Source organism: Aotus nancymaae, unplaced genomic scaffold (assembly GCF_030222135.1).
Source record: "Aotus nancymaae isolate 86718 unplaced genomic scaffold, 86718_ANA_hifiasm-v0.15.2.pri h1tg000014l, whole genome shotgun sequence".
In the NCBI taxonomy this organism is placed as follows: domain Eukaryota; kingdom Metazoa; phylum Chordata; class Mammalia; order Primates; family Aotidae; genus Aotus; species Aotus nancymaae.
The window spans coordinates 17,471,096-17,496,822 of record NW_026988425.1 but is presented as its reverse complement, the minus strand read 5'-3'; the positions used below and the strand labels follow the sequence as shown (position 1 = coordinate 17,496,822).

General features: G+C 44.2%; 1 protein-coding gene and 1 pseudogene across 1 annotated transcript in view; both read right to left on the bottom strand.

Annotated features, from left to right (window-relative positions):
• BASP1 (brain abundant membrane attached signal protein 1) overlaps positions 1-19,937 on the bottom strand; it is a 95,813-nt gene extending 75,876 nt beyond the window's left edge. Inside the window, exon 1 of the mRNA XM_064375886.1 lies at positions 19,849-19,937. The gene's annotated coding sequence lies outside the window, so the exon portion shown is untranslated. The remainder of the gene's footprint in view (positions 1-19,848) is intronic.
• LOC135274833 (DDB1- and CUL4-associated factor 13-like) lies at positions 1,526-4,465 on the bottom strand (annotated as a pseudogene).
• Positions 19,938-25,727: the final 5,790 nt, after the last annotated feature.

Genomic DNA, 25,727 nt, shown 5'->3' with positions numbered 1-25,727 from the left:
TCATGTATTTAAATATATTTCATTGTTTTTTTCATCCACTCAATACATTTATGACATAAGGTGATGACAACTTGAATTTAATCCCGATTTCCATTAGAAGAGGCTTATACTTGCTTCTGAGATTTATTTTATTTTAATCTCATGAATTTCACAGTATCCTAGTAATTGAAATATAGCTTGAAATATCTGCCAATGTAGTCTGGAATTATCTCCTTGTAGAGAAGCAAAATGGGGGAAAGAAAGCAAGTAATGTCAGCCAACTAAATGACGTGGAGATAAAAGGAAATAAAATAGGAGGCAGAACAAATGCAGGACGTTTTTCTGAATGGAACATTTTTAAATATTCTACAATAGAAAACTTTTGCCTCATGATATAGGATAGCAGATGACTCCTGGCTAAATGAATAAATGTAGATCTATTTTCAGTTATCTTAGATTAATTCCTGAAGACTGCAGTTTAATCATTTTATGTCTGGATTTTATTTTTATTATATCATTACATGTTGAGAACCCTTCAAAAGTTTGTCTAGTTCAAATCAAAATTTCAACTGAGGTTGGGCACAGTGGCTCCCACTTGTAATCCCAGCACTTTGAGAGGCCAAGACGGTGGATCACCTGATGTCAGGAGTTTGAGACTAGCCTGGCCAACATGGTGAAACCCTGTCTGTACCAAAAATACAAAAATTAGCCTGACGTGATAGTATATGCCTGTAGTCCCAGCTACTCTGGAGGCTGAGGCAGGAGAATCTCTGGAACCCAGGGGCAGAAGTTGCAATGAGCAGAGATCTCACCACTGCACTCCAGCCTGGGTGACAGAGGGAGATTCCGTCTCAAAATAAAATAAAATAAAATAAAATTGAAAGAACAATGTTTTGAAAAGCTTTTTAAATCACTCTTTAAAAATTAGAACGGAAGGAAACCATGTCGAAAAATACACAGCCAAGTCCCCTCCCACATCCGGGGTAGATACTGATAATCAATCAGTATCAATCAATCAAAGCATTCTTTCTGTGTCCCAGATTCTACTGCCAATTAATCTGATCTCACCCCAAAGCTGATATGTCATTGTCATCTCCACTGTAGTCCAATTTCCTCCTATTATAAATTGGGCATCTAAGACACATTAAGGTTAAGAATCTTCCCAGTGCCGAATGTGATGTGCCAGTCGGTTCAATGCTTTTCTGTGCTTCAGTTTTTGAAATACCACATTATCCCTGCACCAGGATGGGATGGGTGGCCACTATTGCAACATGAATTTTAAACATATACAAACTAAACATAATTTGGGGTCACCTACTAAATGCTGGAAACTATTCCTGAGTGCTGGGAATTCAGCAAGAAACAGGGCAGATGCAAGGCTTGCCGGCATAGGGGTAAAAAGAACAAGATCACTCCAGATGGTGCTTCCTCTCAGGAGGGGCCTCTTTCTAATGAACTCGGGGAAGGCGCATGGGAGGAGGAGCACTGAACCTTGAGAGCCAGCCCTGGCTCCTGAGGAGAGGGTGGAAGTGGATACAGGGCTCCGCTAGTTGAAAGCCACAAAGGCTTTCTGGAAGGAGGCAAGGGCAGCAATCTGCTGTGTTCAGTGCTGAGGGACAGAGTGAGGTGAGGACAGAGGGACGCTTTGGGGATGAGGGTAGTGCGTGGCCCCGGCTGGACAGGTTCCTGGGGAGTGATGATAACAGACGCCATGGGCTAAGGTGAGTGGAGGGGAATGGAGACTGTGAACACAGATGAAACTTTCCAGAAGTTTTATTGATTGTGACAGGAAGCAGAGAAATGCAGCATTAGCTAGAGAGAATTTGGGACTGGCGGGACGCAGTGGCTTGCGCCTGTAATCCCAGCACTTTGGGAGGCCAAGGCAGGCAGATCACCTGAGGTCAGGAGTTCTTGACCAGCCTGGCCAACATGGTGAAACCCCATCTCTAATAATAGTATAAAAATTAGCTGAGTGTGGTGGTGGGTGCCTGTAATCTCAGCTACTCAGGAAGCTGAGGCAGAAGAATAGTTTGAACCCAGGAGGCGGAGGTTGCAGTGAGCCGAGGTCACGCCACTGTACTCCAGCCTGGGCGACAAGAATGAGATTCTGTCTCAAAAAAAAAAAAGAGAGAGAATTTTGGATTACAGAAAAGGTTTTGTAATAAAGGCTGTGAGAGCATGTGTATATGCTGATGGGTGTGCAAGGGCTAGGGAGCTAAGATCGGAGGAAGAGAGGCCAGATACAGTGCAAAATCCTTGAGTCCTTGAAAAGGCAAGGGGTGTTTGGGTCCAGGGAATAGAAACAGGGAAGGGATGGGCTTTGTAGGAACAGGGGTGTTTTGCCCACCTACAAGAGAAAGAATGACAGGGAAGAAGGGCTGACGCGTAGGTAGGCTATTAGGTTAACAGGTTGATGAAGGTGGGCTACGTTTCCAAATATTAACTTAGATGCACATGTTCTTATGCTCTGAGACATAAACTCCAGGATAGTGTGGATCCTTGCCCATTTCATTGACTGTTGTAAGCTCAGAGCCTAGCACAGGGCTTGCTGACTATAACATTACGCACTCAATAAATACGTGTGGTGGGAAGCAAAGGCGCTGCAGAGCCCTGGTTTTGCCAGTCTGGTTTTCCAAATAACCACAAGGTGGCAGGCTTGTTCAAAAAAAAACACAGTGTGGCCTGCTTGGCTGACTTCTGTGTAGTAAGTAGTAAGCCCAGAGAAGTGACGACTTTTAAGTGAACATTTTACATACTGGAAAGGAAAGTATAGCATTAGAATGTTCATGTATTTGTTCGTCTTATGTCAGACAAGACTTTTTGCGACCATGAGAAAGGAGATAAAATGTGGATTAGCCAGGGACTCAAAATCTTAAGATCTGGTGATGTGAAATTACTTCTTTTTTTTTTCTCAGTTAAACTAGACCCAGCACTTTTATTTGTAGAATTCTCAAATAAAAAGTTACAGATAATTATATATCAGGATTACTAGGAATACTAAATATTATTTTACAGCTGCCACTATGAGTTTCTTCTCTGGTGCAATTAGCATAGATCCAGGCTTGCTGTATTTAACACGATTCACTTTCTTTTGGCAAAAGCTTCTTTCATGATGTGCGGTTACTGAATCTGGGTGTAGATAGATTTTTTTTTTTTAATGGAGTCTCACTCTATAGCCTCGGCCAGAGTACAGTGGCACAATCTTGGCTCACTGCAACCTCCATCTCCCAGGCTCAAGCAATTCTCCTGCCTCAGCCTCACAGGCGCCTGCCACCATGCCCTGCTAATTTTGTATTTTTAGTAAAGGTGGGTTTCTCCATATTGGTCAGACTGGTCTCCAACTCCCAGCCTCAGGTGATCCGCCTGTCTCGGCCTCTCAAAGTGCTGGGATTACAGGCATCAGCCACTGCGCCCACCCAGAATTAGTCAGAATTAGTTCTTTTCTTTTTTTTTTTTTTGAGACAGTTTCACTCTGTCACCCAGGCTGGAGTGCAGTGGTGCAATCTCGGCTCACTGCAACCTCTGCCTCCCGAGTTCAGGTGATTCTCCTGCCTCAGCCTCCAGAGTAGCTGGTATTACAGGTATGTACCACCACGCCCAGCTAATTTTGTGTTTTTAGTAGAGACAGGGTTTCACCATGTTGGCCAGGCTGGCCTTGAACTCCTGACCTCAGGTGATCCACCCACCTTAGCCTCCCAAAGTGCTGGGATTATAGGCGTGAGCCACCACACCCAACTAGGATTAGCTCTTTGTTCATCCCAAATATTTACTTGCTGTCCACATGTGGCAAAACAGCTTCTTTCCAGTGACGATCAATCCCAGTATCCACTGCCTTCCCTAATACCATATGCAAAAGCTCTTTCCCTTCTCCATAGCCCGGTCCCTCCATTTCCCACTGCTTCACGGTCCTATCATCGCCAAGAGCAAAAAAAAGAAGACTCACAAAAGTGACACATTTTCATTGAGCCAGGTTCCAAATTCTAACCTCTCTATCACATGTCCCAGAAAGGACAGGAGCCAGGCTCCTTGGATGCTTTGCCAAGCAATTGACCCCGTCTCAGTGACCATCCAGGGAAGCAAGGAATGGTTTAGCAAATACTCATTCCAGTTTGACAGCATTTAAATCTCTTACGTATTCTCGGGGGACGGCAAAAGGGTGAAGGGTAGGATCATAGTTTCTGGGAGTTCTCTGTAAGTCCAGCTTGGTTTCACGGACATAGTTATCTGGGTTCCAGCTCAGCATCTTCACCTTCCTCTTGGTCGTTCTTCCTGCCAAATTCCACCAGCTTTTCATTCTGGGTTCCTATTTTCTCTTAGAAATGATTTCCCCTTAAAATAACAATACTTACTGCCTCTCAGCTATTTCTTACATTTGGCAAATTTCAAAGTCACATGAGAAATGCAAAACACTAGAGAATCTCCCTCAGGATCTTCTCTGAGACCACCTAAACTGTCTGGACTCTTGATTTAATAATGCGAATTTCATTTGTGTAAATAAGTTTCCATGGGCTGGTTTTTTTTTTTTTTTTTTTTTTTTTTTAGACAGGTTCTTGCTCTGTCACCCAGACTGGAGTGCAATGGCGTGATCTCAGCTCACTGCAACCTCCACCTCCCAGGTTCAAGCAACTCACCTGCCTCAGCGTCCTGAGTACCTGGGACTACAGGCACGTGCTACCACACCCCAGCTAATTTTTGTGTTTTTTGGTAGAGATGGGGTTTCACCATGTTGTCCAGGCTGGTCTGACCTCAACCGATCCACCCACCTCCGCCTCCCAAAGTGCTGGGATTACAGGCGTGTGCCACTGCACCAGCCTTAGATTGGGTCTTTTGAAAAGAAATCTTTTGTTATTATTCCTCATTGAGACTATCTTAACATTTGATTTTTTTCCCCCTAACTACACCCTAGGATATTGAAAATTCAGGTGAAAATTAATTTTTGTCCTTTCTTAAAAAGTGGCATGTAGGCTGGGAGCAGTGACTCACACCTATAATCTCAGCACTTTGGGAGGCTGAGGCAGGTGGATCACCTAGGTCAGGAGTTCAAGACTAACCTGGCCAATATGGAGAAACCCCATCTTTACTAAAAATACAAAATCAGCTGAGTGCAGTGGTGGGCGCCTGTAATCCCAGCTACTAGGGAAGCTGAGGCAGGAGAATTGCTTGAATCTAGGAGGCGGAGTTTGCAGTGAGCTGAGATTATGCCACTGCACTCCAGCCTGGGTGACAGAATGAGAGTCTATCTCGAAAAAAAGTGACATACAGGGTTTGATTCTGATGCTTCTGTGTGATTATGTCCCCGACACGGCATTTTTGTTCTGTTCTGCTTTGCTTGCATTTTAATTAGATAAAAACTATAGTCTTTTAGGTGTCCAAATCAATTGCTTCCTTTATAGAGTTTGAGAATTGGACGTCATCCTTACCCTGGCTTCATTGTCCTCATCAGTAAAGTGGTGAGAATAATAGTGTCTTTCTGTGGGGGGTTATATCACCCAAAATATTTGCTGCCCCTCCCTGGTGGAGGAGTGTGCTTCCCCACCCACTGATACCACACGTGGCCCTGGGATTTGAGATGCCCTTCCATGCAGTGGGACAAAACCTCCCTGGCCCATTGAGGTTAGAAGGGACCTGTGAGTTGCTTCGGCCATTGAATTGTGGGGAGATGTGATGTGTTTCACGTCTGCACAAAAGTTCAAGAGCTACCTCCTGGTTTGCCATCTCGCCTTTCCTTTTGCCTCGAAACTACCAATCTCCACACAAGTGCTGCCTTCCTTCAGTGACACAGCCCCACGACGGACACGGCACGTGGGCGGAAGTAAACGTGAACTGCTGTGAACTTCTGAGATTTGGGGACTAATTTTACTGAGCCATTACTTAGTCTAAGTTAACTGATACAACCTATGGTGGCTGTGAGAATAAGTGGGCTAATATGTGTAAAATACCTAGCCCCGTGTGTGGTATATCTTAAGCAACGAATACATATTAAGTTGTTAATATCCTCGATCACTATTCATTCATTCAATTTATCTGCCATATTCCGGATAAAAGCACATGTAGGCACTATCTAATTTCCCTTACAAGGTGTTGGCATCATTCAGAGGTTTAAAATGAGATTTAGAGTCCAATAAAGAGTCTACGATATCCTCTCCATGGAAAGCAGTGAAAAGCGCAGAGGATGAAGTGCCATTCATGGGACGCATGCGCTCCAGAATATTTACCGGGCGCTCAGCGCTCATTTCCCTGGCGCTGCAACTCTGCCTTTGCGGCCTCTTGTAGTTCGGAAGGTACAATTTCTTCGACTGCTCAATACAACCAACAAGAAGAAATTACTCAACCTAAGATACTCTTACTTTTTTTATTCAATTCTATTGAATAATTTTTGTTTTCCACTTATGATAGTGGGTCCTTGGCATCTAGGAAAGGAAAATGGCACTCCTCTACTTGCGCTAGGGCAGGCTGACAGAGCCAGGCCTATTTGGTGCCAAATCAGAATTATTTTGAAATCCCCTTGACATAGCTGAATGTCAAGAATGCAGATGCATTCTAAGGTCCCAGGGAATGCAAATGGACTTTCAAATCGATGTCAACTTCATGCTCTTTGAATGTCTGCATGTTAACAAAACTGCCCTGAGTGGTGTCAGTTCTGAGCTGCAGTTCCCATCCATTCTTTCCACCCAGATCAAGCATCACAGACTCCATCCATTTAGATACCTCACAGTGATATTCCTTCATGTGGGCCAACAGTTTATACTGTAATTCTTTCACTGGAGGGTTTGAAAGCCTGTCACCTACAGTGCCCTCCAAGGTCCAGGAGTTGGAGGCAAAGGATATCAAAAAGTTGCAGGGGTTCCCTCCCAGTTGTTCAGTAGAGGCAAGCACCTCCAACGCCCTGACTCCCACCCTTGTCTGGAAACATGGCTGGAGAAACTGACTCCAAGAGGCACCAGTCTAATTGTTTGTTACTGATAAGCATGAAGGAGGGAGACTGAGGGGCAGACCTGGGAATGGGGGAATTAACCTTAGTCAGCCTATTGATGGGACAGTGCCCATTCCATTTCCCACAGTCTGATCCCAGAAGTCTGTAACCAGGAAAATACCCATCAGTAGGAGACTGGAGGCTTCTCTGGAGACCTAATGCAGAGGCCAGCTGGCTCTCTAGCCAAAATGCATTTTGCACCTACTGGGAAACCCATTTTTTCACAAGCTCTGCCCAAACTTGCAAATTGCTTTTATGTATTTTAGTCTTAATTATAAAAGGACAGCCAAGGATTACCAGGTATTTAAGAAAACTTGTGGCTGAGCACAGTGGCTCGTGCTTGTAATCCTAGAACTTTGGGAGGCTGAGGCAGGTGGATCACCCGAGGTCAGGAGTTCAAAACCGGCCTAGCCTACATGGCAAAACCCCGTCTCTACTGAAAATACACACATACAAAAAAATTAGCCAGGCATAGTAGCAGGTGCCTGTAATACCGGCTATTCGAGAGGCTGAGACAGGAGAATCGCTTGAATCTAGGAGGCGGAGCAGTGAGCCGAGATCACGCCATTGCATTCCAGCCCAGGCAACAAGAGCAGAACTCTGTCTCAAAAAAAAAAAAGAAAGAAAACTTGCAACATGAACTAGAGAAGTCAGTAGAAGATAAATTTCGGTAGAGGATTAGACTATAACATGGAAGAAATGCTAGAAAGGAAAACAGAAATGTCAAGAAATAGAAAATAGGAGTGAAAAGAAGACAAAGAGATTCAAAACAAGAGGTCCAACATTCTGAAATTCCAGCAAAAGAACAAAAGAGACTATCAAAGATATTGTAGAAAATTTTTCCCAGAACCGAGGATCACAAGTCTCTGAATTAAAAAGGCACACTCTGTGTCAAGCACAATGAATGAATAAAAAGAGCATAAGAAAGCACACCATCTTGAAATCTCAGGACCCTAGAGATAAAGAGAAGATGCAGAAGACTTCCTGAGAGGAAACAAACAATTGGAATCAGGAATCAGAATGGCCATGCTAGATGTAAAAAGATAAAGACTTTCAAAATTCTAAAGGCAAATTGCTGTCAATCTAGAATTTCCTATTTTTTTATTTTTTTATTTTTTGATACAGGATCTTGCTCTGCCACTCAGTCTGGAATGCAGTGGAATGATCATGGCTTACTGCAGCCTCAACTTCCAGGCTTAGGTGATCCTCCTCCCTCAGCCTCCTGAGTAGCTGGGACCATAGCACATCACCATGCCCAGATAAGTTTTTGTATTTTTTGTAGAGATAGGGTTTTGCTATGTTGCCCATACTGGTCTCAAACTCCTGTGCTCAAAAGATCTGCCTACCTCAGTCTCCCAAAGTGCTGGGATTACACGGATGAGACATCACACCCAACCAGTCTAGTATTTTATACCCAACCAATCTATCCATCCAAAGAAAGGATAGAATAGACATATTCAGACTTTCAAAGCCTGTCAGAATGAGGGTCAAAGCCAAGGAGAAGAAAGACATAGAATCCAAAAAGGAGGGTGTCCAACACAAGGGAGCATCAGAGGGAAGTCCCAGCATAACAACAGCACAGCCAATCCAGACAACAGCTGGTCCATATCAGATTAATTAAACCAGAAGATTATATGATGCATTTGAGAATTTGGAAACTAATACTGATAGATACTCAGAAATCAAAAGTAATTACAGTTTCAGAGACAACAAAACACACGAGAAAAGGTGGCAACTTCAGGAAAAACAGAAGTTTGTAAAAAGGCATCAGCTTATATACCCTACTTGGCTCAGTGGTAAACCATATTTATACAGTCATAACAATGTAAATACTGACTAACAATTTAACAACAAATTACAACATATTAGGAAAATGCAAGGCTGAAAAGAAGGAAAGGGGAGATGAGAGGGAGAGCTATCAGAACGCTCTATGCTTATGTCACATAACAGAAATCAGTAAACAATGTCTACATGTGACAAATCAAAAATTAGGAAAAAACGGTAAAATATAGAGGAACTTGCCAGGAAAATCAATGAGGTATTGCAAGACCCTATCCCTAAGGAAAGCAAAAAGAAAGATGGGAAGGAGTGAGTAGGGCAAGGGTGTTTTCCATTATAAGCTCTTTTTTTTTTTTTTTTTTTTTTAAGATGGGGTTTCACCATGATCGCCAGGCTGGTCTCGAACTCCTGACCTCAGGTGATCCACCCACCTCAGCCTCCCAAAGTGCTAGGATTACAGGCGTGAGCCACCACGCCCGGCCCATTATAAGCTCTTTTGTACTGATAATGTTTTGAATTATATATATATTACCTTGATTTTTATATATACAATGTAAATACTAACTAACTGCTTTTGCTCAATTTGGGTCCTACAGGAGCTGTTCAACCATCCAACCAGGAAGGGTCGATGGAGTCCAGGCTCCGAAAGGTCTTAGAAGTCAGGTTAAAAAGCTTTTCAGTGTTCCCCAAAGAGCTGCAGATCCACACTGAAGGTGCACAAAATGACAGACAGCAAGAGCACGTTGGGTCTTCTGTTTTGTCAACATTAATTACAGCAATTAATGTAATTCACTCAGCCTGAATCTATCCCAGCGTGGTTTGGGTGGCGGAAGTGGAGATAGATTCATGAACCGTCTCACATACAGACTTTCCCACTCTTTCACTTCCTATTTATTGTCCTGTTTTGCAGTACACATGGCTCATGTGTTAGCTTAATTAACCCTCAAAAAATGGACAAGTGGCTTAAAAAGATTCCTGGAAAGAAATTACAGATCATTAGCACTAATAGTACTAACAGGGCAAGAACAGGCAAGCAACAAGAAAGTTGCAGAGCAGACTCACCTACGTCCCAGCCTGAGCTAAAAGCAACAGTGGGCCGGGCGCAGTGGCTCACACCCAAAATCTCAACACTTCGGGAGGCCGAGGTGGGCGAATCACCTGAGGTCAGGAGTTCAAGACCAGCCTGGCCAACGTGGTGAAACCCTGTCTCTACTACAAGTACAAAAATTAGCTGGGCATGGTGGCCCACCTATAGTCCCAGCTACTTGGGAGGCTGAGGCAGGAGAATCTCTTGAACCTGGGAGGCAGAAGTTGCAGTGAGCTGAGATCACACCGCTGCACTCCAGCCTGGATGATAGAGCGAGACTCCATCTCAAAAAAAGAAAAAAAAGCAGCAGTGATCACATCACCTCTAATAATAAGCTAGGAAAAAATTAAATTACCAGGAAGATGCATTGTCATGAGATTTGTATCCACTGTTATTAAAAAGAAACCTCACCTAAGCATAAAGTGTGCCTTGAAATGGTAGCTAATGATAGGTCTGAGTACCATGATTAGCAGACATTTAGAAAGACTTCCCATTTCAGCTTAAACTCATTTCTCAAAACTTTCTGTTATGTGTTTTATCAAGTATATATGACTAGTTTAATAGCATTTGTGTATTATTTATGTGGCATGTCACTTTTTTTCCCCACCATCTGTATGCAGAATTAAAATAGCTTTGAGGCCCATGCTGTAGACTTTGGGAGTTTCACAAGGTTTGGGGACTACAGAACGCTGTGCTCAAAATTCTGCTGAAGGGAAAATAGTTACATGGAGATGAGCTCCATGAAGATTTACAGTAGTGCTAGAATGAAGATATAATGAGCTCAATGAAATTAATCAATTAGCCTTTGAATTGAAATGATGGAATAAATCTGAGAAATAGTGCAAAGGATTAAGGAATGAGACAGGCTAGCTGGTTTAATAAGGGAGGGCATTTGTCATGCTGCCTGCTAATTAGCTATCAACAGCATAAAGCATAATTAATACTGGCTTTATGAGTGTGTCATTTCTTACTCATCCAAGTATATTTAATTCTACCTAAAACCTTGTTTTCAGGGTTATCAAGGATTATGTACCTAGGAGCACTTTCTTGATTTTCTTAGCCTAAGGAAATAATTTAAAGTTATAAAAGTTCAGATCCTCCCTTTTTTTTTTTTTTTTTTTTTGAGATGGAGTTTCGCTCTTTTTGCCCTGGCTGGAGTACAATGGCACAATCTCGGCTCACTGCAATCTCTGCCTCCCGGGTTCAAGCAATTCTCCTGCCACAGCCTCCCGAGTAGCTGGGATTACAGGCATGAGTTGCCACGCCCGGCTAATTTTGTATTTTTAGTAGAGACGGGATTTCTCCATGCGGGTCAGGTTGGTCTCGAACTCCCGACCTCAGGTGATCCACCCACATCAGCCTCCCAAAGTGCTGGGATTATAGGTGTGAGCCGCTGTGCCCCGCCCAGACCCTCCCATTCTTAAGGAGCTTTTATGCTGATTAGATGTGTAAACATACACACATGAACACTAGTTAACATTTCTGTGGTGTTCGCTTTGTCCCAGGTGTTGTTCTAAAAACCTCACATGTATCACTTCACTTAATCTTCACCAAATAACCCTGCAATTTGGTATAATAATATTGTACCCATTTCACAGATGTGGAAATCGAGGCAGAGAAAACAAATAACTCGCTCACAGCCCACTGAGAAAGCTGGATTCCCACCCTGCAAGTCCAGCTCCCAAACACACACTAACTGTGAAAACAATACGATGAGTGCAAATGCTCAAAAACACCCTCATGTGACTCACATTTCCTTCTGAGATGTCAAACTCTTCAATTCTGTAAGCTTTCTAGGCTTTTGCTCCAAAATGTCAGAATTAGAAATAAACCAATTTTTTTGTTGTTGTTGACAGGTAAAGATACAGAAGTCTCCAATTCTAGACACAGCCCATAAGTCGGCCAATAAAATGTAACGACTAGAAAATGCAAAATGACCAAGATCTGTGACCCAAACGGCAGAGTAAGAAGTTATTAAATCAAGAAATAATGACTGACTAGCATCTTATAGGAAATGTGCTGAACACAGCCTTGGCATATTGGAGACTCAGCAGATTCATTTTCTGTGGCTCCCATAACCAAGTAATACAAACTTGATGGCTTAAAACAACAGAACGTACTCTTCTGATGTCCAAAGTCAAGGTGTTGGCAGGCTGCCCTACCTCTAGAGGCTCTAGGGGAGGATCCATCTCTCGCCTCTTCTAGCTTCTGGTAGCTGCCAGTATTGCCAGCAGTTGTCAGCATTCCTTGGCTTATGGCCGCATCGCTCCAACCTTTGCCTCCGTCTTCACATCACCTTCTCCTTGGCCTGTCTGTCCTATGTACGTCTCCCACAAAGACACTTATCATTGGATTTAACGCCCGCCAGGATAACCCATGGTGATTTCCTCATCACAAGATCCTTAATCGTATCTGCAAAGAGGCTTCTTCCAAATAAGGTACCAGCATATGTTCCAGGGATTAGGATCTGGGCATATCTTTTGGGACGGTGTCACTCAACCCACTATAAAGACATTATCCAAAACCAACAAACTGAGTTAAATAGCCCAGATAAACAACAATTCAAAGGTTAGGAAGACAGAACAAAGCAAATTGAAAGATGCACAGCAAATATCTGCAAGTAAGAGGATGCAGTGTGTAGACTTTCAACATGCAGAGTAGGAGAACGCATACATTGTGCAAATATTCAGTATCAACTGGGCATTAGAATATCGTGCACATTCGGAATGACACGTGAAAATGGAATTAAATTTGAAAAAACATCAAACAATTAAATATTAAGATAAGGCCTTCAGACCGGGTGCCGTGGCTCACACCTGTAATCCCAGCACTTTGGGCTGCCGAGGCAGACAGATCACCTGAGGTCAGCAGTTCGAGACCAGCCTGGCCAACATGGAGAAACTACTAAAAATACAAAAATTAGCTGGGTGTGGTCGCGCATGCCTGTAATCCCAGCTACTCGGGAGGCTGAAGCAAGAGAATGGCTTGAATCCAGGAGATGGAGGCTGCGGTAAGCCAAGATCATGCCACTGCACTCCAGCCTGGGAGAGACAGAGTGAGACTCCGTCTCAAAAAAAAAAAAAATGATAAGGCCTTTAAATAAAGGATGAAAAGTTCAAGCATGAATAAAAGAAAGCTTGGAAAATAAAATAATGGGTCCAAGCCCATCAGGTGAAGGCTCTCAGGAAAGGAAATGTTGACTTTCCTTCAGCTCAAATGTGGGGCAGGGATATTCACTGCTTAACACTGCATCTCAGTGGGGTGGCGGGGAGATTAGGTGTGAAATTATGCCTCGCTGTAGGTGTGAGATGCATCACTATATTTTGCGGGGGGGAGGTTAGATGTGAAATTATGCATTGCTGTATTTCCAGGGAGCGGGGTTAGGTTTGAGATGAATCACTGTCTCATCTCAGCGGGCTGAGTTAAGTGTGATTTTACATCCCGTCATCTGAGATGTGCGCCCCTGTTCAAGGCTGCAGCGTGAGGCTGTGTGGGTCACATAGAGCAGTACTGGTCTCTCCAAAAACAACTTGAGTGAACCCCTGCACGTCCTTCGTGTCTCCAAGGCTGATTATCAACTTTGTAATATAAGAAAATTCAAACCAAGTGATGTTAAGCCCATTCTGGCTGTAAATGGCTGTCTACGGGTCTATAAATTTCCTCTTTGAGAGCGAGCTTTCCTGAGTATTGGAATGCAATGTCTGGGGAGGCTTTGGAATCCTTCCTCTGAGGTTCTGAACCTACGGGCACATTCCCATCTGTCTGGAATAATCACGTACAGTTCTGCATTGAATTGGGAGGATTAACGGACCCCTTAGGTCCTGTGGTTCCCCAGAGCCTCTCGGGTCTGAACTTCTCACGTGTTCTCCACCACAAGCAGAGGCCAGCAGGGAACAAGTTCTGTAACTCAAGAGGGCAAAATCTCTCCTTAAGCAACTGTGTCATCCCGAGTCCTGATTTCAAAGAAAGGACTTAGCGAAGGCACTCTGCAAATCACACAGAGAACATGAAAGTTCAGGGACAAAGTTCTCACATCAGTCCCCACATGCCAGTCCACAGACAACTGCCAGTTCACAAGAAACTCTTCTCTGCTTCATGATGAAATGAAAGAAAAGTAAGAACAGATGTGTGCGTGTGTGTGTATATACACGTATATTCATATATATTACACACATCTATATACCATAGACAGAAAACATGTTCTCCCGGGAAGAAATGTCCTAGCTTTTAAAATTATGCCTTGTCTTTTGTGTTAAAGTGTTCTTTCTCTGAACACTTTGAACCAATGATGGTAGGTGATGGTAGTTGTTTCATAATTAGTCTTTTTTGGAGACGAAGTCTTGCTCCGTCACCCAGGCTGGAGTGCAGTGGTGCAATCTTGGCTCACTGCAACCTCTGCCTCCTGGGCTCCAGTTATCCCAGCTACTCAGGAGGCCTCAGACTCCTGAGGTGGTGGTGCATGCCTGTAATCCTCAGCCTCCTGAGTAGCTGGGATTACACCACCATGCCCAGCTAATTTTTATATTTTTAGTAGAGATGGGGTTTCACCATAATGGCCAAGATGGTCTCAAACTACTAACCTCAGGTGATCCACCCACCTCAGCCTCCCAAAGTGCTAGGATTGCCGGCATGATTAGTGTGTTTTTAATGCCAGGGGAAAAGTTATTTGTTTGTTTTTTTAATTGGACATCTTTTTAATCCCCCATTAAAAGCACGCTTTATTTCCTGGTGTGTTTGTAAAATCTCAAAGTCTGGGAATCTGCCGTCACTTTACAGCCACTTTCAAGGAGCCTTCAGAACCCTCCAAAGCTGTGCCCCACACAAGACAAGCCTTGCTCAAACCCCTTCACTCTGCCGCCCTGCAGACCCCTGAAGCGACAATGCCAGGAAGTGAGGTGAGGACTTTCACCTGAACCCCAATTACATCCACAGTGAGAGAGAACATGCGGGCGGGCAGCTGGACAGCCAGTTTTCCCTGAATCATCTGGGGGTACAGTCACAGGCAGGACACCTCTCTGCAAAGCAGCAAGAAGGTGGCCTTTATCTGGGGACCCGCCCCTCCTTCCCACATGCTTGCCACAGCCCGCTAGGATGGAATAGATATCTAACTCTTGCTTAAGGCATTCCTATTCCTTTCCTGCTTTTAAATATTTAAGTTATAATCATCTTAGTTTTAAAGCTTCATTATCATGGTGTTTTTAGTATTTTAATTTTTCTTGATACATATATCAGGTTACCAACCACAGTTTAAAAGTTCTTATGGCAACTTCCTCATGCACGCATTTTATTCCATCTCTCCATTCTCTCCTGAGGAAGGGGAGGTATAGAAAACTTCCTGAGAACAATCAGAGGATTGTACAATTTGGTCATGTATTGAATTGAACCTTAGCTGGGGAAAAATTAAAACCCGACAAGAAACAAAAGAGGAACCCTCTGTAGAAAACAGTGAGTTTGTTCAAATGCATTCTTCGCATTTCTGCGAAAATTGACCATGAGAAACTTGTATAACATAAAAGTGTCCACTAGGAGGCACTGCAGCCAAAGCACAGAGAAATGGACTCACACTCTTAATTTATGTACACTCAGGTGTTTTTATTAATATTGTCAATAGTAAACTGTTTTTGCAAAAATGAGAGGTCACTATTTTTCAGACATGATTAGGCAAAAATTGCACAAGGCACTTTTTGCTGAAGAAAAAAAATCCATTTTCTGGCAGCAGAAGTGAGCTGACTCATGGCAATCCAGAACTGGCCTAAGGTCAATATGCCTGTGCTCAGGAAACTTGAACCCGCACAAGAATGTGAACCAAGACGGCCAGGCCAGAGATAACACGCGGGTCTTGTAAATGTCAAACTTTGCTTGCTCCTCTCAGCTGAAAACGTCCTCTTTTTTCCCTTATCCTCCTCCCACCCTACCACTCCTGCTGATATTCATAAACGAAAACATTTTAACGACTTGTAGAAGTTTTAAAATAAGATTTTAAAGTGGAGGACATTTAATTTCATAACGCATCTGCGGTCACCAGCTGAAGGCAGCTGAGTGAGGGTCCCTGACTACAGGTCAAGTGGAGGCTCTCCCTGTGACTGTAGCAGATGGAGGAAAGATAAAGGTGAATGCAAGATGCTAGAGACACACATCGTGATCCATTTTTTAAAGGCTTTGATTTTTTTAAATTAAACTAACCCATTATTTAAAGCATTTGATTTGTTCATTAAACTGCAAATAAATTTCTTGGATTGAGAGCTGAAGAACAACTGAGGGCTAGGAGACGGCGTGACGAGACCCAGGAAAGAAACTAGAGCAAAGCACCCTCATGTCGCTTACAGTACAACTCAGGTCCCTCTACCTCCGACTCCCTGAGCCTCCAGGCACTCGCCTGTAATCTCAGCTATTCGGGAGGCTGAGGCAGGAGAATCGCTTGAACTCGGGAGGCGGAGATTGCAGTGAGCCGAGATCCTGCCACTGCATTCCAGCCTGGGCGACAGAGCAAGTCTCTGTCTCAAGAAAACAACAACAAAAATCCTCAGAAGCCTCATCCACGCAGAAAACTTGCCAATGCCTGGATCACCCAGGGAAAGTGAAGTTTTGGTCAGTGTTATGGGTTGAATTGTATGTCTTCTCCCAAAAAACATGTTGAAGTCCTAACACCACTTTACATGCGAATGGGACATTATTGCAAAGAGGTTCTTTGCAGTTGGCCTCAAGTTAAACTGAGGTCACTAGAGGGCGCTTATCCAATATGACTGCTGTCTTTATAAGGAGAGGAGATTTGAACACTGAGATGCAGAGAGCAGATATGCGTCCAAAAGCCAAGGAACACCAAGGACTGTCCGCAGCTGGGAGAGGTGGAAGGAGCTCCGAAAGGAACCAGCCCCGCCCACACCTTGATTTCAGACTCCTGTTCTCCAGAATTGGAGAAAATAGATCTCCGCTGTTTTAAGCCACCCGGTTCGGGTTTGTAGTCCTTCATTATGGCAGCCCCAGGAAACTCATGATCAAATTTGGAAAAAGTAGGCCGGGGGCGGTGGCTCACGCCTGTAAACGCCAGCACTCTGGAAGGTCAAGGCGGGTGAATCGCCTGAGGTCAGGAGTTCAAGACCAGACTGTCCATCATGGCGAAACCCCCATCTCTACTAAAAATACAAAAATTAGCCAGGCTGGTGGCGGGTGCCTGTAATCTCAGCTACTCGGAGGCTGAGACAGGAGAATCGCTTGAACCCGGGAGACGAAGGTGGCAGTGAGCAGAGATTGCGCCACTCCACTCCAACCTGTGCAACAGAGCAAAACTTCATCCCCCTCAAAAAAATAAATTTGGAAAAAGTAGAATGAAATTCTGGGAATGACAATGAAGAGAGGCTCAATGGCAAGGCGCAAATCTTTAAAGCCTTCTTTTTCTGCATCTTCTCCTTTTCTTCCCTATTTTCCTGTCTACTCAACCCCGATATTCCAATTTCTCAATATGAAATATGATTTTGCTTTCTCTGTAAACGCACAGCTGTTGGCGATTTCTGGACACATGTCTGTTATTTTTTCCAGCGCATTTTATAGGTCTCCTCAAAAACCTAAAAACTTCACAGTCTGGTTGGCATTTTTAAAGCACTTAGCTCCCTTGAGTTGCTCAAATTATTTGACATAAATGTTCCCTTGTTGTTCAGGACAATTTAGAGGAAAAGATAAGTACAAATCTTATTTTAAACCTCAGGAAATAGAGAGCAAAGTTAAGGATCTTAGAGTAAATCACACCGCCTTCCAGCGAGCGAACAGAGCCTGGCAGACAGAACTCCCAGCTTCTCATACAGTCTTTTACCAGTATTATACAATTATATTTTATTCTTTATTATCTACCTACAACACAAGAATGAATAAATCCTCCAAAATGGTGGTCAATCAAGAGTTGCCTTTTGGAGAACTTTCTCTTTTTTTTTTTTTTTTTTTTTTTTTTTGAGACAGAGTCACACTCTGTCACCCAGGCTAGAGTGCAATGGTGTGATCTTGGTTCACTGCAATTTCCCGCTCCCAGGTTCAGGTGATTCTCCTGCCTCAGTCTCCTGAGTAGCTGGGACTACAGGCACCCGCCACCACATCCAGCTAATTTTTGTATTTTTAGTAGAGACAAAATTCGACCATATTGGCCAGGCTGGTTTCGAACTGACATTGTGATCCACCCACCTCAGCCTCCCAAAGTGCTGGGATTACAGGCATGAGCCACCGGCCCGAGGTGACCTTTCTCTTTTTTTTGATAGAAATGCCTCTGATGTTTTGAGAATTCATAAAACCTCAAACAAAATGGTGCGAGTACCTTGTCATGTTCTGATTCTCCAAAATCTTCCTTCCTCTCCGTTCCATTCTGAGAAAGAGCCACCTCACCTCTCAGAATGCTGGGAAAGATAAGACACAGCCGAGCTAAATCTTCTCCCCAAATTCCCCGGTTCTACACATCCTTGGCACAGGAAGGTCTTAGCTCGGTGACCTGGGCATCCTCTGTGTGCCACAGGCGGGGGATCAACATACAGAGCCCTCACTCCGACTCCCTCTGCCCCTGGCATTCTGCCTCCCAAAGATGAGTGTCAACCTAAAGACGGAGCCACGCCAGGGCAAAATCCCTTACCCTTGCTGTGCTTCAGCAGAAGTGAAACAGACTAGAATTTCCAAAACTTACTAAAGAAAAGAGAAAGGGAAATCAAAGAAAATCAAGAAAATGTAACAAGCCTAAACCTCAGAAGCACAAGAAACACAGCTGAGCGTGTCCACCGCTCACCAGCCCTGCTCCACCCCTTCATCCAAGCTTATGCACTTGGTCCAGATGACCAAGACCACTTTGCAGCCTCCTTGTTTCCAAGCCACCGAGTCATGGCCACTGAAAAGTGCTACCTCACCTCCCTGCCAAGTCTGCGTCCTAGACAACTAACTCCCTGGGATCAGGGGCATTACTCAACTAAGACCAAATCTTCAGATAAGCGGGAGGTTATCAGATTCTTCACATGCGATCTGGCTTGTGGGAATGGGGGTGGGGTATCGGAAATAGTTTAGCCCCATATGGATCCTTATAACAGAAGAATTATGAAAAATATAACCACAGAATAAACATGACATTCACACAAGATGAATCAGATACACACCACAAACTGTGTAGGTCTCAGTGAAAGTAACTATCTGGCTGAGGTTGGAGCGTCCCAGGCTAGTGCTATGGGAAGGCAAGGACATGGTGGAGAGGAAGGAGGTGACCCAGGCAGGGAGAATGAGCAGGTAGACCAGGAGGTCGTTTCCAGCAAGTGGGGCAGGTGTGTAGTAGAAACGCATGCTCCAGAGTGAAGGAAGCCGGGAACTGTCAGGAGTGGGTTGTGTAGTGCCAAAGAACGTTGACATTTTTCAAGATGGAGGGGGAATTTGAAAAGGAAAGCAGCCCAAATGTGAGCGTAGTTCTCATTGACTGAGTTACACGGAGATGCGCTAGACACTTTATATGGATCTTCTCGCGTCATCCTCACAACAATCCCATGCTATAGAAGTACCGCTATCCACGTTTTATAGAAGAGTTAACAAGCCTTGAAAAAAGTAACTTGACCAAAGTCTCACAAACTAGTGAGTACGAAACCAAAATTAGAACCCACGTCGTTGGATATTGAAGCTGGAGCCCTTAACACTATATATGTACACACACACGAGTGCACGTGCACACACACACAAACACACACACACACCCCTTAAATATCAAGGACTCAACAGAGCAGGGATATTTTCCAAAAGCAGGAAGAGTCATAGATTGCACGTGATCACAGAGGATTGGCGTAAATCAGTCCCCAACCCAGTAGATGACATGTGGAAAGGGGGAAGCCGGGGTACTCTGGAGAGAGTGGGGTTTCAGCAAGGGTGCAAGACTGAGGACACAGAAGGAAGTATTGACTGAAGATCAGGAATCCCAGACAGCCCGATGGAAAAGGTTGGTGTGGGAGTGAAAGAGGAGTCAGGAGTCCGTGGGGAAGCCCCACGGAGCAGCAGGGGGCAAGGGCGTGCAAAGGAGACATGTTACCGGCCTGGCCAGAGCTTGGGTGATTCTTGGAGATGACAGGATGGTAGACCAGATGGGATAGACTCCAGGGGGCCGCACGTGTGCTGCTGTCTCCCTGTCCTCTGAGCTGCCAGGGCCTGGAGCACTCAGCCTGTGGTCAGTTGATCGTCGACCCTGGTGGCAGGGGAATCTTTGGGGCCACAGATGGTGAAGGAGGAAGGAGCTCTGCTTGGCCCGGCTGGCGGCTGGAAGCTGGGAGGTGCCAGAACTCGAAGGAGAATTAGTCTAGGAAGCTTACCCTGGCATGACTAGGGAGGTAAAATAATCTGCCTAATGTACATTCCTCTTTTCCCCTGTAAAATCTGAAATTGAGAGCAGTTTGCTCTAAGCGTGGTTGCACATTCTGCTTGTTTAGAAAAAGCCAGACGTGGAGTTCCCCCTTCAAGCAGCAAGACAGGTAGGAACTATAATGTGTAAGAACCTGAAACGATATTTTTGGTTCTCAAGTAAAGTAGGTCATGTATGGTAGCCATGTGGCTAATGTCAGAATCACTGCTTTCTGCCGATTTTTCTAGTCCTGCAATCACTTACTTATATTTGGAAACTATCTCAACCAGCCACTAACTGTAGGTCATGGCTTTCTCAACCGTCTTGTACGCCAGCCATCTCTGACTCCTGCCAGGAGGGATCATGTTGAAACAGTTTGGGAGTGTGGTTTTAGGTTCCAGCAAAATACTTCTTTTAAAAAAAAAAGTCTCCTAGGAAAATGAGTTTGAACTGTATGTAATTTCAGGTTCTGTTGAGTTTTCTGCAATGGTTCTTTCAAGCTAAGAACAGCCCAGTACTCAAGCCAGGATTATTCCTCTCGGCCACTATTTCATTTTTCCTTTTTTATTATGGAAAATTTCAAATATACAAGAATATAGATAAAAGAATAACAATGCCCTGTAAACCCCTCACCTGGCCTCAGCATTCAACAACTGTCAACTCATTTCAGCCACTATGTTCAGTAGATGATGACGGAAAAAAGGAAAGGAAGGAAGGGGAGAGGGAAGGAAAGGGGGGAAAGAAAGGAAGGGAAGAGAAAAAGAAAAGAAGAAAAGAGAAAATAAAAGAAAGGGCTAGGCGTGGCGGCTCATATCTGTAATCCCAGAACTTTGGGAGGCCAAGGCTTGCTTAAGATTAGGGGTTTGAGACCCACCAGGCAACAGAGCAAGATCTGGTCTCTATAAAAAACTTTCACATTAGCCAGGCTTGCTGGAAGGTGTCTGTATTCCCAGGAAGCTGAGGTAGAAGGATCACTTGAGCCCAGGAGTTCGAGGCTACAGTGAGCCATGATTGTGCCACTGCACTCCAGCCTGTGCAACAGAGCGAGACCCCATCACTTTTTATTATTTAAAAAAAATTAAAAGAACAAAGAAAAAGGAAAGAAGAATACATTAAAATGTGTTGCACAAGATTTGGAGCATGTTCCTCCCTATTTCCTCTTATTTTGGAACCCAAATTAAAACAGTTCTCGGTACAAATTACATACAATTCGTTTTACGAAATTCTTCCTAGACTCAAAATTTCAATTAGATTTCAGGGAAATCACTAGAAGCCTAGTTAAAAAGGAATCTGTCTCATTGCAACTTACTATTATGAATGCGACTCTAAAACAGAACTGATTATTGATGCCAAGCTCACATTTTACTTCTGTGGATTTTAACCACATGGCAGCAACTTCCAGTAAGAAGCTTAAAATTTTCCCAGCTAAAGAAATGCTGGTGGTGGCAGGAGTGATGGGAGACCGGGGGCGGAGTGGGGGAATAACATTTGATTTCTGAAAACTCCAGACAAGTCATGGAAATTTACACTTCAGATTGTTTAAAGAAAAGCACCTTATGGGAGATCATCTCAGGGTGAATCATTGGAGATAATTCTAGAGGAAGTCTGAGCTGGCTAGTATTCTTGAGGTGAAAGGAGACATTGGTTTATCTGTTGAGAGTTTCTCAAGTGTGGCGGGATTTCCTTCCTCCCTTCCTTCCTTCCTTTTCTTTTTATTTATTTATTTATTTTTGAGACAGGGTCCTGCTCTGTTGCCCAGGCTGGAGTGCAGTACTGCAATCACAGCTCACTTTAACCTCAAACTCCTGGATTCAAGCAATCCTGCCACCTCAGCCTCCCAAAGCGTTGGGATTACAGGCATGAACCACTGTGCCTGATCTTTCTTTCTTTTTTGAAGCACAAGGTCTGATCGAGAAAAAGTGAATTTATATCATCAATATTAACAATCATACAGTCACTTGCCAGGGTCTTCTGTTTTCTGTTAGCAGGTGAAAGTGAAAGGTGAAAATACAGGCGGTGGCAGCCGATTTTAGCTCGTCTGCTAGCCATGTCATTTATGACCAGAGTCATTTGAAACCTCCCATTGTGGGATTCGATGAACTCAAATGACTGCCCCAAAATACTGACCACGTCTTCATAACAGCAAACATAGGTTTGGCATGACACTGATCAGGGCCTGAAATCTTGGCCAGTGGCTTCTCCACTTCCACGTGGAATCCTTCCCAGAACAAATGCTTAGGGCAGATGTTTGTCTGAAATGAATGCAGACTCACAGAGGCAGATGCATAGCTTTCTCACACTCACACACATTAGTAATTACTTAAGGTAATTACTTTTGCACCAACATTAATATGAGTTTTTTCAAGGACCCCAGAGGTAGCCTGCACCCACCTGGGACAAATTTTCTCCTTCTTGACCATCTATAAAAGTACAAGGGAAAAGACCACAGTCTGGAGAGTTGGTGTCCTGAGATTTTTCTCCACTCCATCAGGTACTTTAGGTTCTGGGCCTCATTTTCTTCTGCTGTGACATAAGGGAAGTAAGTAGACCAGGTGATTTCTGAAGTTCTAAAGGCAGCTCCGGTTGGGTGCAGTGGCGCTCACCTGTAGTCTCAGCTACTCAGGAAGTTGAGATGGGAGGATGGCTTGAGCCAAGGAGTTCAAGATAAGCCTGGGCAACATATCAAGACCCTATCTTAAAAAACAATAATAATGGCTGAGCCTGTTGGCTCACGCCTGTAATCCTCGCACTTTGGGAGGCCAAGGCAGGCGGATCACAACTTCGGGAGTTCAAGACCAGCCTGACCAACATAGTGAAACCCCATCTCTACTAAAAAGACAAAAAAAAAAAAAAAATTAGCCAGGCATGGTGGCAGGCATCTGTAATTCCAGCTACTTGGGAGGCTGAGGCAGGAGAATCGCTTAAACCCGGAAGGCAGAGGTTGCTATGAGCCGAGATTGCACCTTTGCACTCCAGCCCAGGTGACAGTGCAAGACTTCATCTAAAAAATAATAATAATAATAATAATAAATAAATAAAGGTAGCTCTAAAACCACAGTAAACTATTAACACAGAGTAGGGCTTGGTATCTGCCAGTGTGGATTGAAATCTTTGATCCATAGTTCTACACAGTGTGACCATGAGACTGCCGCTTGCTTTCTTTTGAAAACTAAAAAGAGGAATACCGATGTCACAGATTCTTGTAAGGATTGAATTATTTAAACGTATATAAGGCACCTGACTTAAGGAATGTCATAATGCCAGTACCCTCCCTTTTAAAATGCTGTGATTTCAAACCTCAGGGAATCTGAGAAGTTTGCCTTTTTAGAGCACAACTAGATAATTCTGTCCAAAATATTTCCTACTATAACTTATTGCTCACTGGACGATAAGTATAAAAATTTAGGTCAATACCACGTAAAAATACTCATGAGACGTAAGTATTGCATAGTCCATGACTTATGTGAGATATTTTAGATACTTTTTCTTCTTTATTTCTTCCTTATTTACTTCCAAATTAAAAAAAAAATAGTATAAGTTGAACCAACTTGAGAAAGTGAAGTCTTTACAAAGTTTATATTGCTAATTAAATTAAGGTTTTTAGCAGATCAAGGATGAATAGCTGAGTTCAACAAAATATTTCCTTTGATCTCAAGGCTTTTTACTTCAAAGACTAGCCAGCAGGATTGTGCAGGGGACTGTGAGTGAACCCCGCCTTTCCCCACAATGAGGGGCCTCGGGTGAAAAGCACTTTGGAGAATCCGCTTCAGAGCAGTGTGGACGCCTGCGGTGGCTGGTCCTGCCCAGGCCAGCCTCTGGGGTGAGGCATGTCAGGGGAAAAGAAATGAGTCAAAAGACGTGAGTTTGAGGCCTGAGTCTACCCGTTACTCACATCCCACGAAGACATCGCTCGGCATCAGTCTCATGTTCTCCCATGAAAAATGGGACAATGGTGCCTAACTTACTTGTCTCATAGCTTTGATCTAAAGACAATGCCAGGTCTTTGGATACACCAAATACTGAAATAAGGTTCAGAAATAAAACCCCAGAGGGATACTCAAACCGTTTGCATTTTCTTCCAGGTAGAGTTTTTCAGCCAGGTGTGGCGGTTTACACCTGTCATCCTAGCACTTTGAGAGGCCGAGGCAAGTGAATCTCCCGAGCCTAGGAGTTCAAGACCAGCCTGGGCAATGTGGTGAAACTGTCTCTACCCAAAATACAAAAAATTAGCTGGCTGTGGTGGAGTGTGCCTGTGATCCTAGCTACTCGGGAAGCTGAAGTGGAAGGATTGCTTGAGCCTGGGAGGCGGAGGTTGCAGTGAGCCGAAATCGCACCACTGCACTCCAACCTGGGTGACAGAGACTCCATCTAAAAAAAAATAAAAAAGAGTTTTTCTACTAGTCTCTCCAGTGCCTAGTACACAGTAGGTGCTCAGTAATTCTTTGTTGAATGAGCGAAGGGGTCAGTAAAGACCGTGGTGAGAGGTGGGCCCTGGGACCCTCTGCCACTTAGATTTGTTCTTTCTTCCTTATATGACCCCATTCATTGTGCCATTGCAACCTAGGCCCTGCTTAATCCTGGGATGTGGTAAGAAGGGAATGCCAGGGTCGGGGAGGGAGAAGGGCGGTGGGAAGCTGGGAGAAAGGGCCAGCCTGGCACAAGGAAGGAAGAAGGACGATTATGGGGATGAAGGGCGATTCCTGCAACTGCCTGCCAATGGGAGCCTGCTGTGTCCCCAATATAACGTATCTTGTGCTACCTTGGACAGGTGGTCCTCAGCGTCATTCCCTTAAGCCCATGTTTGCCTCTGATTGAAAGGATTGAGCATTTATATATTTCCACATTTTCATAAGCCTGGAAAGATGAACACCCCACTTAGTGAAATCCAATGGCAAGTCATCCTAAATTCTTAGTCACCAAAGAGAGAATTTGGGGCCCTGGGGAAACCCAGACGCTGACTACCAATGAGAGCATAATGAATAATGACAGCTGAAACATTACAGGTATGTGCCAAAGGCTTCTGGAGATGGCTTTCAAACTTCCCTGTGCCTTTGAACTTCCCATTCCCACAATGCCTTTGGACAGATTTTATTTTTTAGAATCAGAGATAACGGGCAGATGCCAAAGAGCTGAGCTTTGTTGTGAGCTCTGGGGTGGGGTCCCAGTGGGATCCTCCTGCGGGTGTCATCACTGGGTATTGCCACATCGGTGTTCCCCTGCCTTAGATGGATTGTTTCTCTTGGACGTTGGGATGGTTTCCTCACCCACGTCTGCCGTGAATCAGCCCGTGATAGAGGAATGATTCAGTGGACTCCTGTAGTCGGGTACCCGGGTTGGAGGAGACGCATTCAAAGACACTGGTATCACTCAGGATGTCTGCGGATGCAACTCATGGGAAATCCAACTGATAGTGGCTTCAAGCATAACCATGTGTGTTTATCTCACGCAACAAGAAGTCCAGAGATTTATGGCTCCCAGGTTCAGCAGCTTCTCTGCAATTCTCCTGGTTCTAGAAAGGCAGTATGGCATGACAGTGAGGAGCGCAACCTCTGCCATGGGTCTCCCTGAGTTCA